The 13374-nt window shown below is 36.3% G+C and overlaps 1 protein-coding gene across 3 annotated transcripts in view; it reads right to left on the bottom strand.

Moving 5' to 3' along the window:
- The window catches only part of LOC101891848 (serine/threonine-protein kinase grp), a 107380-nt gene that overhangs the window by 16773 nt on the left and 77233 nt on the right, over positions 1-13374 (bottom strand). The window contains exon 1 of one of the 3 annotated variants that reach the window (XM_059125617.1): positions 908-1137. The exons of the other annotated variants lie outside the window; for them this stretch is intronic. The gene's annotated coding sequence lies outside the window, so the exon portion shown is untranslated. Of the gene's footprint in view, positions 1-907; positions 1138-13374 lie in introns of those variants that run through there. 3 annotated transcript variants of the gene reach the window in all.

The raw sequence follows: 13374 nt of genomic DNA, 5'->3' as shown, positions 1-13374 counted from the left end.
ATATATATATATATATATATATATATATATATATATATATATATATCTGTCCGATTTCAGGTTTATTGTACACCAAATGGCCCAAATGGACTGAATTTTGGCACATCCGAGGGAATTCAATCTAAAAGCAAGTACATCAAATTTGGTGAAAATCGGTTCAGATAGAGCTATAGCTCCCAAAAATATGTTTGGGGTTTTAAGTACCTCACATGCGTAATATACACTCCACAACAATGATATTTGATACCGGACATCAGATACGGTTAAAAAATACCTCTGCCAAATTTTATCGATATCGGTTCAGATTTTATATACCTTCGATATACATCTTCATTCGATTTTACGATTATCGCTCACCATAAATGTAATATCAACCCAAATGGAGTACATTTTTTCATATTCCACCGAATTTTACCATTTGATGAAACTTCGGTCCGATATATCTATTGCCGCAATAAAGATTTTTTAATATATTCCTTATCGAAGTCATATTATGCGCTATACAGCAATGTTATTTGGTACTAGAGGGATAACAAAAGCCTCCGTCAAATTTGTTGAAAATCGATTCAGAGTTGAATATAGTTCCCAAATTGTACGCAATCAAATAAGGTTCATAGTTGGTACGATCTACTTCACATAAATGCCCAATATCAACTTTTTTTGTTACGGGAGTTCTACTAAATACGCATGGTGGCATAGGGCGTCATAAAGTCGGTCCGGCCCGACTTTTGACCTTTTATGCTGCTTTCATTTTATATATGCTTTTTTAGCCTTTCGACTAATTGCCTGCCAAGCTCACATGTTCCACTGTACTCTCACATCATCTAATCACAAACAGAAGGTATCGACTGAAAAACGGCCATCCAAAATGTAAAAGAATAAATCTTGAAAATAAAAAAATACAAACCATTTTATGGATAATTTATTAACGTCATACACAGAGAGGGCAATGGACGGACATATTCCCACCCCATCTCCAAATGGCTGGCAGTAAAGGATGCCACACATGGGGGGATGACAAACATGCTGCTGATGGTGGGATTTTGTTAAATAATTTCAACACTTATTTCCAAGATTTATTAACCCTTTTGTTGTTGTTATACAATTCAAACCAATTAACCTGAAGTGTCAGCTTTTTTTTTACTCCACATTTTAAGGAAGCTCTTCTTGGGTCAAAAAAATTGCCCAAAGGGCACTTCCGGATGCTGGATTAACACAAAATAATTTGTTGGCAAATTCAACACACATTCCGTTACAAATTAACACCGTTCCGAAACACTAAATAAATTCCGATTTATTGCTGGGCAGAGAATCCGCTTAAAATGACAGTTGAACAGAAACTAAATCGGTTGCTGTGATTCGAGCACTAAAATGAAGAGAATTAAAATTCGGCAAAAAAAAGAACAGGAATATCCAAGGCGAAGGAAGACCGACCGACCGGTGAACAAGGTCATCACAATCATCATCAGCAGCAGAAGCAGCATCGTAAAAAGGATCAAAAAAGCAGGTAAAACAAAGGGACAGACGATAAACCGGCTTAACAAAAAAGGATGATTTCGAAATGATTATACAATGAGTGAGCATCCCCTACAAAGGCACTTGCTACTCTGTACCGGTACTACCACTACCAATACTATTACGCACACACACAGAGACACAGTGGCAAGAATATCCTGTGCCTGTCTAAACACAAAACCTGTTTTACAACGCAAAATTAAAAGAAAATATTTCTTTGTGTTGTTGCACAGGTTCAAAATGGACCTAAATAATAAAAAAACAACAACAATAATTATTATGGTAAAATAACACACACACATTGTTGCATGAAGACCAGCTGATAGGAGATAGGGTATTTTTCTAAAATTTTATGATTTTCTCAGCTTTGTTGTAATTATAGATTTTAAATAGTAGTTACCCCTAAAAAAAAGATGTGTGGGCATTTTGAGAATTTCCTGGCCAAAACAAGTTTGTATGTTAAAGCGGAAAAATTTGAAATGGTCTCTTTAATTGTTAGTATGTCCTTAAGAGGAGAGGAACCTATAAAAAATCAAAAAGGATGTTATGTTCGGTCTAGTCCAAATTTGATACGGTCAAAAAGTGCCTCATCGAAATAACGGTTTTGGACCCTATGCATCTTTGGCACAAATCCGTTTCCGGACATTTTGAGAGGATATAGTGATGTCCGTAGGTGCGTCGGTCTGTCCGTGTGACTGGCTGCCTGGTGCACACAATAACTCTCGAAGGGAGTATCCGGTTTGATCCAAACTTGGTACATCGTAATATTATAGTCAAACTTAGATCGAGTTCGGAGATGGGCAATATCTGTCCACTCCTCCTGGTAACTCCTCCACAAAGTTTCGACATTTTTAAAGAAAATATTTTACTGCACAGAAATGATAATCCGACTTTACTCCAACTTTGCACATCCTAAAATTTGCATCACTTCTAGGCCATGGAAGACCTGTGGAAGGTCTTCAACATAGAACAAATATATGGGAGGTCTGGATTCTATGGAAGATTGATATTTGGATTTCTAAACATAGATGATCATTGAAAGGTATTGGAAACATCAAAGAGTTGTGAATGGTTTTCATTTTATAGAAGGTCTGCCAAAAATCTTCCATCCACAAAAGACCTGCAAAATTTCTCATACCCGTAAAAGACATCTTAAGAGTCCTTTATCAATAAAACACTTTTAACCATAGACGATCCGAGGAAGGTATTTTTCATCAATAGAAGGATTAATTTCGATACATAGGCTTGCCTTTATTTTACAGAAGACCTGCAAAAGGTCTTCTTTGCATGGGAGGCCTGATGCATAGAAAATCTGTGGGAAATCCGTGGAAGAACATTTTCCATATATGGATAATGGGATATTTTCTTTTCTTAGAATATGCTTGGAGGCTGAAGCTTACCAAAGATAAGTGAAGTATATCTATCCGTGGAAGGACCTGCGAAAAATCTTCCATCAGGGGATGACTTATGACAGGCCTACTATCCTATTAATCAAGGTCTTTGGAAAAACTTCAATACGTGAGAAACCTGTGGAAGGTCTCATGTCTACAGAAGACCTGTCCTGCATGGAGGATCTGTAAAATGTCCTCATATATTGAAAATCTGTGGAAAATCCGTAAAAGAACATTTTCCATAGAAGTATAGTTTTCATAGTCTTTTCACAGAAAATGTTTGGAAGCTGAAGCTTGCCGAATATCAGTGAAGAAATTATCTCCATGAAGGGACTTGCAGTAAGTCTTCAATCAGAGGAAGACTTGTGACAGGCCTTCCATCCAAAGAACTCCACTGAAAGGTCTTTTATCAATAGAATTCCTGTGGAAGGACTTCTATCTATGGAATTCCGGTATCTGGCCATAGAATACCTGCAGATTGTGTTTTCTTTACAGAAGGCCTATGAAAGATTTTCTGATTATAGAATACCTGTAGGACGTTTCTTTTTTTTTTTGCAGAATCTATGAAATATCAATATATAGAACACCTATGAAAAATATGTTCTCTAGAGACCCTTGGAAGGTCATTTGGACATATACGATCAGTCGTAGGTCTCCTCTCTTTAGAAGAAACGTTTAAGCCTTTTATCCTCAAGTAATCTGTGAAAGGTATTCTGTCCATATAAGATATGTGGAATATCTCCTAACCATAGATAATCTACGAAAAGCCTTACAGGATGTTACTCAATGAATGGAAGACGATTACCAGGTCTTCCCTTATATTTTTAGAAGACCTATGACAGTATTTGATCTATATAAGGAAGACCTATCAAGGATTTTCTTTTAAAAGAAAATTCTTATACCAATGAGATGTTATACCTCAATTTAGAAAAAGTTTGGAAAAATCTTGTGTTTATAAAAGACCTGTGAAGGATATCCTATCAATAAATAGATTACGTTTCTATTTTTAAAGCCTTTCCTCAAATTGAAGGTTGTTTTCTTCTATGGATCCAATTGTAGACTTATCTCTGTGTCCTTCCTTCATTTGCATCCATTATGTGATTGAATAATGACGTTGATTCGATCCGATTTAACATGTTTCCCTCCCAAAAAAGGACAAATTGCAATGCATTGCAAATTCACTTCTCAGATTGTCTCACATTCGCATATCTAATGAAGATGTTTATCCTGTCACAAAGGGTGATTGGAGGAGCTGAGCATTTGTACCTTTGACTGACAGTGATAAGTTCATAGGAGAAATGGCAGCCAAAAATAGTTTCAGCTTCGTCTTGTTGAATAGTGTTAAGGTTTTAAGGTGGGTGGGTGAAGATGAGTTGCTGCAGGCAGAAAAAATCTTCAAATTCTTTAAGATTTAATTTTCAATTTTAATTAGTAATGCAAGAATTTCAATTTTTCACCAAAAAATTTAAAAAGTCTTAACCTTTTTCTCTGGTTTGGATATTGATTGTTCAATATTTCATCAAAATTTAAATATCGAAGAAGATTTTTCAATATTTCCGTTCCAAAAATCTAACATATTTATTGCCCTTCCTACTCCGTTTTTCCTACAACAGCACACCTCTCTTATTTCACATGTTCTCTTCATGCTTTCTTTTCTCTCTCACAAAGAATGTATAAACTCAAAAGTCATCTGTAATGACTAGAAATTCCATTACCAAATCACAGGTACCACACAGTTGTCCCAATAAATAACAACAACCACAACACCTATCCTCCTGCAAATGGACACCATAAAATACACCACCACCACCTCCCATAGACCGAAGATAACCAACCAAAAATTTATTTTTGCACAGTCACCATGGCCGTCCAAAAAATCTCCAGTCATGCTAGACCTTTTTGAATCCCTCCCTGTGAACTAGGGTGGCATGTTATTTTTATTACATCCCACATGGTCATCCTTCTAGCTTCAGATTTCATTAGGTAGGTGCAACTAGCTAGCTAGCCAGCTACCTACCTGTATGCGTGTGTTACACACTCACGCAAAACAATACTAACCCTCCTTCGACAGCAGCCGGAGTTAGTCACTAATGAAAATTAACAATGACTTGGAACAAAAAAAAAAAAAAAAACAACAAAATACGATTACTAAATCTTACTGAGGTCCGGTGTGTGGTATTAAATTTAGTGTTGTTATGGCGCATTGCTCCTGTGGTCCATGTAAATGGGAATCACTATTTAGTACCGGCCATAGGCAACTTGTTTTCTCTCTCTGTGCGTTTGTGTGTGTGTGTGTGTGTGGAAACATAAATAATTTATGATTGCACCTTTTACAAAATTTTCGTTAATGGTATTCCTTGAAACCCTTGTTCAAAAAATATCATTATCCTTTCTCCATCCCTCTCTCACTCTTTTCATCACTAATTATGAACAGGAATATACATCTAGCTACAAATTTTAATGGTCTTATACAAATATAGACCTCCAAATAAATAAACGACTTTATGACCACCATAAATTCTTGTGGAAGATTTGAAAATCTCTTCTGGGCCGTAAGGAAAAATTTGAAAACTTTTTAAAATCCTATAAATTTCTTTATGGTACCCACCCTTCAATTCTTTGATTTTTTTCAGAACTTTTCAATATTCAATACCTCTTTTAAATCATTTAATCTCTGTAGATGGAAATGCTTTCCTAAGCCGTATTGCTGAGGATTTACTGTATGTCGTCTTTGAGAAGAAGACTCTTGAAAGGACTTTTTTATGGTCAGAGGGCCTTGGACTTGAATTCTTTGGAGGCAAGGCTGCACAGGTGTTTTCTTTCGATACAAAAATTTCTACAAGGTTTGAAAACCTCTTCTGTGCCATAGGGAAAACTTCAAAACATTTTTAAAATCCTATAAACTTTTTTATGGTATCCACCAGTTCTTTGAATTTTTCAGACTTTTTCGAATATTCAACATCCCTTTTAAATCCTTTAAGCTTCCGTAGATTGAAATTATTTCCAAGACCGTCCTGCTTTCTGTAGGTTATCTTTGAGAAGAAGTCCCTTGAAAGGACTTTTTTATGGCCAGAATTTGAGTTCTATGAAGGCAAGGCCTTTCACAGGTCTTTTATGGATAGGGAACTTTCCACAAGTCTTGTGTGGATGGAAGACCGACCATTGGTCTAATGTACATTTGTGGAAAAATACGCCTATGGTCTCTTTCGATACCAGAGCTTTCAAAGGCTTCCACAAAAACAATTTAAAAAGTATAAGTCAGTGAAATTTGAAGAGAGTTGGATGCTTAAATCACTTTCTTTGAGCGTTTTGTTCTTCAAAATCTTGAACCCTGTGTGGGGGAGGTACCAGAAGAAATCGGCCGATCTCTACCATCTTTACAACAGATCATGTGATGATGGAAATATTGAGATTTACCAAGTCTTAATGGAATCGAATGTTAATTTCGCGTTCTATGAGCTTCGTGGATATTCAAAATTTTGACCTTTTGTGGGGGAGGTACCAGAAGGAGTGCACCGATATATTCCATTTTCACAGCAGCTCCTGTGCTAATAAAAATCATGGGATATATGAAATACGAAGAGAACCGGAAAAATTATATGTAAGGTCTGGATTCTATGGAAAATTTCTAAACATAGAAAATTATTGAATGGTACTGAAAGCATCGAAGAGTTGCGACAGGTATTCAGTTTCTAGAAGGCCTGCCAAAAATCTTTCATCCATAGGAACCTGTAGAAGACGTGTGAAGAATCGTCTATAAATAAATGGATAGTCTCTCATTCATAGAAGACTTTAAAGGCCCTTGAAAGATCTTAGAAGGTCAAAGTCCATAGCAGAGCTGTGAAAAGTATAATTAGAATGTCTTAGAAGACCTGTAAAAAGCTTTGAGTTTATAGAGAACTTGTGCAAGATCTTGAATCCATAATATACTTGTAAAAAATTTCCTGTCCATAGACGTTTGGATGTATTTTTAACCATGGAAAATCCGAGGAATGTATTTTTTGTCAATCGAAGGAAGAATTTCGATACATAGGCCCATATTTATTTTATAGAAGACCCGTAAAAGGTTATCTTTACATGAAAGACCTGTAATATATTTATAGAAATTCTGTTAAAAATATGTGGAAGAACATTTTCCTTATATGAGTAGTGGGATTTGTTCTTTTCACAGAAGATGTTTGGAAGTAGGAGCTTACCGAAGATCAGTGAAGAAATTCTAACCATGGAAGGAAGGAATAGTAGTCTATCGCAGGTCCTTCCATGTCCTTCTATCCTATTTATCAAGGTCTTTGAAAAAACGCCGATACGTGGGAAGCATGTGGAAGGTCTTATGTCTACAGAAGAACTGTCCTGCATGGAAGATTTGAAAAAGGTCCTCATGTATAGAAAATCTGTGGAAAGTCCGTAGAAGATCATTTTTCATACAAAGATAGTGGAGGGTTTTCTTCGCACAGAAGATGTTTGGAAGCTGAAGCTTACCAAAGATCAGTGAAGGAATTCTAACCGTGAAAGGACCTGCAGAAAGTCTTCAATCAGGCGAAGACTTGTGACAGGCCTTCTATTCATAGAACTCCTCTGAAAGGTCTTTTATAAATAGAATTCCTGTGGTAGGATGGTCTTCCGATCTCTACCAGCTTTATAGAAGATAATGTGTTGATGGAAATATTGAGATGTGCCAAGTCTGACTGAAATCGAATGTTAATTTCGTGTTTTATTTGCTTCATGGATATTCTAAATTTTGACCCCTTGCGGGGCAGTTACCAGAAGGAGTGGGCTGATATACCTCATCTTCACAGCAGATCTTGTGTTAGTAGAAATAATAGGATGTGTGAAGTATAAAGAGAATTGGATACTAATTTCCGATTTTATGATCGTTTTGGTTATTCAAAACTTTGACCCTTTATGGGCGAAGTACCAGAAGAAATGTTCCGATCTCTATTATCTTTATAACATATCTTGCATTGATGGAAATATTGAGCTGTACCAAGTCTGAATAGAATCGAATGTTAATTTCACGTTTTATGAGATTTATGTATATTCAAAATGTTTACGCTTTGTGGGGGAGGTACCAGAAAGAGTGGACCGATACATTGCATCTTCTCACAAGACCTTGGGTTAGTAAAAATAGCATGATGTGTGTAATTTAAAGACAATCGGACTCTTACTTCATATTTTATAAGAGTTATAATTATTCAAAATTTTGACCCTTTATGGTGGAGGTACTTGATGGAGTGAACCGATCTTGTCTATTTTCATACCTGAGCTAACACTGATGCAAATATTACGATTTGCAAAGTTGGATCAAAATCGGATTATCCCTCTTCTTTCTGTGCAGTAAAATACTTTTTTTGGAAAATGTCGAACTTATGTGGGGGAGGTAAAAGGAGTGGATCGATATTACCCATCTCGAACTCGAAGTTTGGACCTAATCGGTAACTACCTTCGAGAGTTATCGTACGCCCCATCGCTAGATCGGTCCTGAAACGGAGTTGGTCCAAAGAGACCTAGGGTCTAAAACCGTTATTTCGATGAGGCACGTTTTGGCCGTATCAAATGATATATACCCTCTCTAGCCATATGGCTAAGGCTATAATAATTCGGGCCTAAAATACATTTGAGTAAAATTTTTATGAACCTCCTTAATTTCTTTCGAAAGCCACATTAATATCCATGGATAAGCCTAAATTTTATGTTGAACAAGAATATATTTACTTTGTGGGGTACAAAATTCTTTTGAGGTGTTACAAACGGAATGAAAACTTAATATACCGTCCTCCATATTACGGTAGAGAGTATAGCAAAAGCGAAAAAAGAAATCTCCAATTGTTTACAATATCTCAGGATAAAAACCAATCACCTTGTTTTTATTTCACCCCCCTTCTTTTAATGTTGACAACTTAAAAGGATATGAAAAAGGGAATCATAAAAAAGGGGAAAAAAAAGATAAATGCAACCAAAAAACGCAGGGAATTTCTGAAGCCAGCCAGCTTAGCAGCAATATGCCAGTTCAAATCGTGTACACAACCTAATAAGTGCCAGCAATTGGCTGATATTTATGATCCTGGGGACTTTTGAGGCACAGATGCGCTTCGCATACTTGACAGCAGTAGCAGCAGAGGCAACAGGAATCAAGTAAGAGTGCCACTTTTCAATGTTATTGTTGCTGTTTCTGTTGCTTTTTTCTGTGAAATATTATAGCTCATAACTTTGATAAACCACATTCGTAAGCGCTAGTGCGCTAAGAGGAGTAGTACTTCATCTTGTACTCCATCGTCTACTCTTTTTTTCATTCTTGCTTTTTCACATTAAATCCTTTGGCAAAAATAAACAACAACAACAACCACCGCAAAAAGTAAATATGTTTACCTTTAAAGGAACGGAAAAAAGGTGTGAGTGATAAGTGGGTGGTGGCTTGGGTGGTAAATGTAGGTTCTCCATGGCTCCCACAAGCAACAAATGTTTTATGTCAGTATTACGACGGCTGTCGTCTCTCTTCACCTCCTTTCTTATGCTCTTCGTTTTTTTATTTTCTTAGCAGGAAATGCATTTCTTTCGATAGAAAGCCATGATTCATCAAGTCTTCCACCCACCCACATCGTCCACCACCATATCCTTGTCTACTTCCCAATTGTCTTCTTCCCCTTTCCCCCTCTTAAATAAGTGGAAATGGTACTACCATGTGTTGCAAAATATATTTAATGGAAATTTTAGTTTCATTTAAAGTTGTCCGTTTTTGTCGAGGCGTTAAAAGGGAAGTTCCATCAAATTACATTATCATAATGAAAACTTCAAGAAGAAAGAGATAATGGGCCAGAGTCCTTAATGGAGTACATTTTTTGTTCATTTTTAATCTGTAAAATTATTTTAAGGCAGTGAGTCTTTATGATGTGATTTGGAACGAAAAATTCGGAGAAGGATATAATCTACACTGTGCAAATTGGGTAAGCACATATGCTATAATTTGCATTACAAGTAATGACAACTGCATGCCCTATTCATTACCAGTAAGCTAAAATACACAAATTCAACTCTAGTACTATTGGTGACAATATGGTAAGTACTTACTTTCTATCATAGGCCAAAATGTAATAATTTAATTCATTATTCAGATTTTTTGCATTGATAGGTTTCGATTGATCGAATTTCTGGACTTTCGGATATGAAAGTCCAGTTTGAGTTTTAATTTTGAGATGACAGATTTGTGTTGATTTTTATACCACCAAACAAATGCATAAGGACTCATATGTTTTAAGCTATAATTTTCTATTCTTTTAACAACTTCCATCGAAAGGTCTAAAAAAATGATCTTCAGGGATATGCAGTCGAAAAAAGTCGACTTATATACTTTTCGGACTTTTGACAATAATTACGAGTTTTTGGATTCTGTCCGACTTTCGTAATCGATTTTAAATTCTAAGTTTATAGTTAGCAATTTTTGAAGATTTAATCTGTTAAGGACATGTAGATGCATTCTATTAATAAAAGACCAGTAGAAGACCTATGGTAGATATTTGAAGTTTATAAAGGGTGTTTTTTAAGCATGGATAGAACTTTAAATTGTAAAAAGTAACACAAAAAATTAAATTTTGATGAAACTTTTTTTATTTGTTTCAGTATACTCTGACAAATCATCATGAATAGATTCACTTGAACAACGCTACGAAATTATCCAAATTTACTTTGAAAATCAGGCTCAAGAGTTTGGCAAATGCAAATGACCCGTTGTTTTATCGCAAAATTGTGTTCAGCGATTAGGCGCATTTTTTGGCTTAACGGGTTTGTTAATAAGCAAAATTGCCGCACATGGAGTGAGACCAATCCACAAGAGACCCTACAGACTGTGCACTAATGCATGGTGCGGTTTTCACGCTTGTGGCATCATTGGACCTTATTTCTTCAAAAATGAGGCCGGAGCTCGCGTTACGGTCAATGGAGATCGTTACCGCACCATGATCAATGATTTTTTGTTTAAAAATATGGATGACATTGATCCGGAGGAGATGTGGTTTCAACAGGATGGCGCTACGTGCCATACGGCGAACGCAACCATCTACTTATTGAAATAAAAATTTGTCGATAAGTTGATTTCAAGAAGTGGACCTGTCGATTGGCCTCCAAGGTCGTGCGATTTGACACCTCTCGATTATTTCCTGTGGGGCTACGTGAAGTCACTGGTTTATGCTGATAAACCAGCAACAATTGACACCTTGGTGGCCAGCATTGTTCTTGCTATTCGTAACAAACGGCTAGCAGTGCTCGAAAAAGTGGCTAAAAATTGGACGTCCAGAATGCACTTCGCCAAGAACAGCCGCGGTGCCCATATGCCCGAAATCATTTTCAAATGTTAATGTCACATTGATCTTTCGAATAAAAAAAATTTTGATTAAAATTTAATTTTTTGCGTTATGTTTTATAATTTCAAGTTCTATCGGGCTTAAAAAACATCCGATAAAATCAGTTTGAGGTCTTCCACGTTTAGAAATCCTGTGGAAACTCTTCTGTCTTGAGAACAACTTTAAATAGTCTTTAATCTAAGAAATGCTATGACAGACCTTTTATCGATAGAAAATCTTTAAAATCTGAAGATTGAAAGAGGTATTTATGTATCGAAAAACGGTTGAAGCCCTCGTCTTCGAAAAGCTCATAAAAACCATTCCATTTAAGGCAGTTTTTTTAGAATATTTTTTTACCCTCTGCAATAGTATGGAGGGTATAATGTTTGTCATTCCGATCCTTTTTTATACCCTCAGCCATATGGCTAGAGAGGGTATATATCATTTGATACGGCCAAACAGCCCTTATCGAAATAAAGGTTTTAGGGTCGTAGTCCTGGACCAAATACGTTTCAGGACATTTGGAGTCGATATAGCGATGTTCGTCCCTCCGTCTGTCTGGCTGCTGCGCACGATAACTCTTGAAGGGAGTATCCGATTTGGTCCAAACTTGGTACATCGTGATATTATTATCAAACTTAGATCGAGTTCGGAGATGGGCAATATAGGTCCACTTCTTCTGGTACCTACCCAAAAAAATGTCAACATTCTCAATAAAAAAATTACCGCACAGAAACAGAAAGGATAATCCGGTTTTGCTCCAACTTTGCAAATCATAATATTTGCATCAGTGCTAGGTCAGATGCGAAAATGGACTATATCGGTCCACAGTACCTCCCCCACAAATGGTGAATAATTATAACTCTTATAAAATATGGCATAAGAGTTCGATTGTCTTCAACTTTCACACATCCCAATAATTTTATTAACCCAAGATCTGCAGTTAAAATGGAATGTAAAGGTCCACTCCTTCCTGGTACCTCCCCCACAAAAGGTAGAAATTTGAAATATATAGTAAGCTTTTAAAACGCGAAATGAACATCCGATTCTATTTAATTAACATTCGATTCCATTCCTTGGCACATCTGAATATTTCAATTAACATAGGATCTGTCATAAAAAAAATAGAGATCGGACCATTCCTTTTGGTACCTCTCCACAAAGAATCAAAGTTTTGAATAATCAAAACTTTTATAAAATTCGAAATAAGCATCAGGTTCTCTTTTTATATCAGACATCCCTTTATTTCCACTACGTCTCCCGCAAAGGGTCAAAATTTTGAGTATCCATGAAATTAAAATCCGATTCCATTCAGACTTGGTACATCTCAACATTTCCATCAACACAAGATCTATTATAAAGATGGTAGAGATCGGACCATTCCTTCTGGTACCTCCCCCACAAAGGGTTAAAGTTTTGAAAAACCAAAACTATCATAAAATCGGAAATAGGCATCCGGTTCTCTTCAAATTACACACATCACAATATTTTTATTAACCCAAAATCAGCTGTGAAGATGGGATTCATCGGCCGACTCCTTCTGGTACCTTCCCTACAAAGGGTCAACATTTTGAATATCCATGAAGCTCATAAAACTTTAAATAAACATCCAACTCCATTCAGACTTGGTACTTATCAATATTTCCCTCAACACAAGATCGGTTATTAAGATGGTAGAGATCGAGTCATTCCTTCTGGTACTTCCCCCACAAAGGGTCAAAGTTTTAAATGACCAAAACGATAATAAAATCCCAAATAAGCAACGGACAATTACTTTCCATCAACGCAATTTCCATCAACGCAAGATCTGTTATAAAAATGATCATGACCATTTCTTCTGATACCTCCTTCACACAGGGTTCAAGATTTTGAAAAACAAAACGCTCCAAGAAAGCGAAATAAGCATCCAAATCCATCCATCCATCTTCTCAAATTTCAGAAACACACAAACATTTTTGCTAACACAAGATCTGCTGTGAAGATGATGTACATCTGCCAACCCCTTCTGGTACCTCACCCACAAAGGGTCACAATTTCCAAAGTTTATATCTGTCATAACTTGCGAAAAAAGTAGGCGATTTTTTACAACTTGCTATATCTAAACATTTCTCTTAACCGGAAATCTGATATGAATA

Source organism: Musca domestica, unplaced genomic scaffold (genome assembly GCF_030504385.1).
Source record: "Musca domestica strain aabys unplaced genomic scaffold, Musca_domestica.polishedcontigs.V.1.1 34, whole genome shotgun sequence".
Classification (NCBI taxonomy): domain Eukaryota; kingdom Metazoa; phylum Arthropoda; class Insecta; order Diptera; family Muscidae; genus Musca; species Musca domestica.
This window is presented reverse-complemented; position numbering and strand designations above follow the sequence as displayed.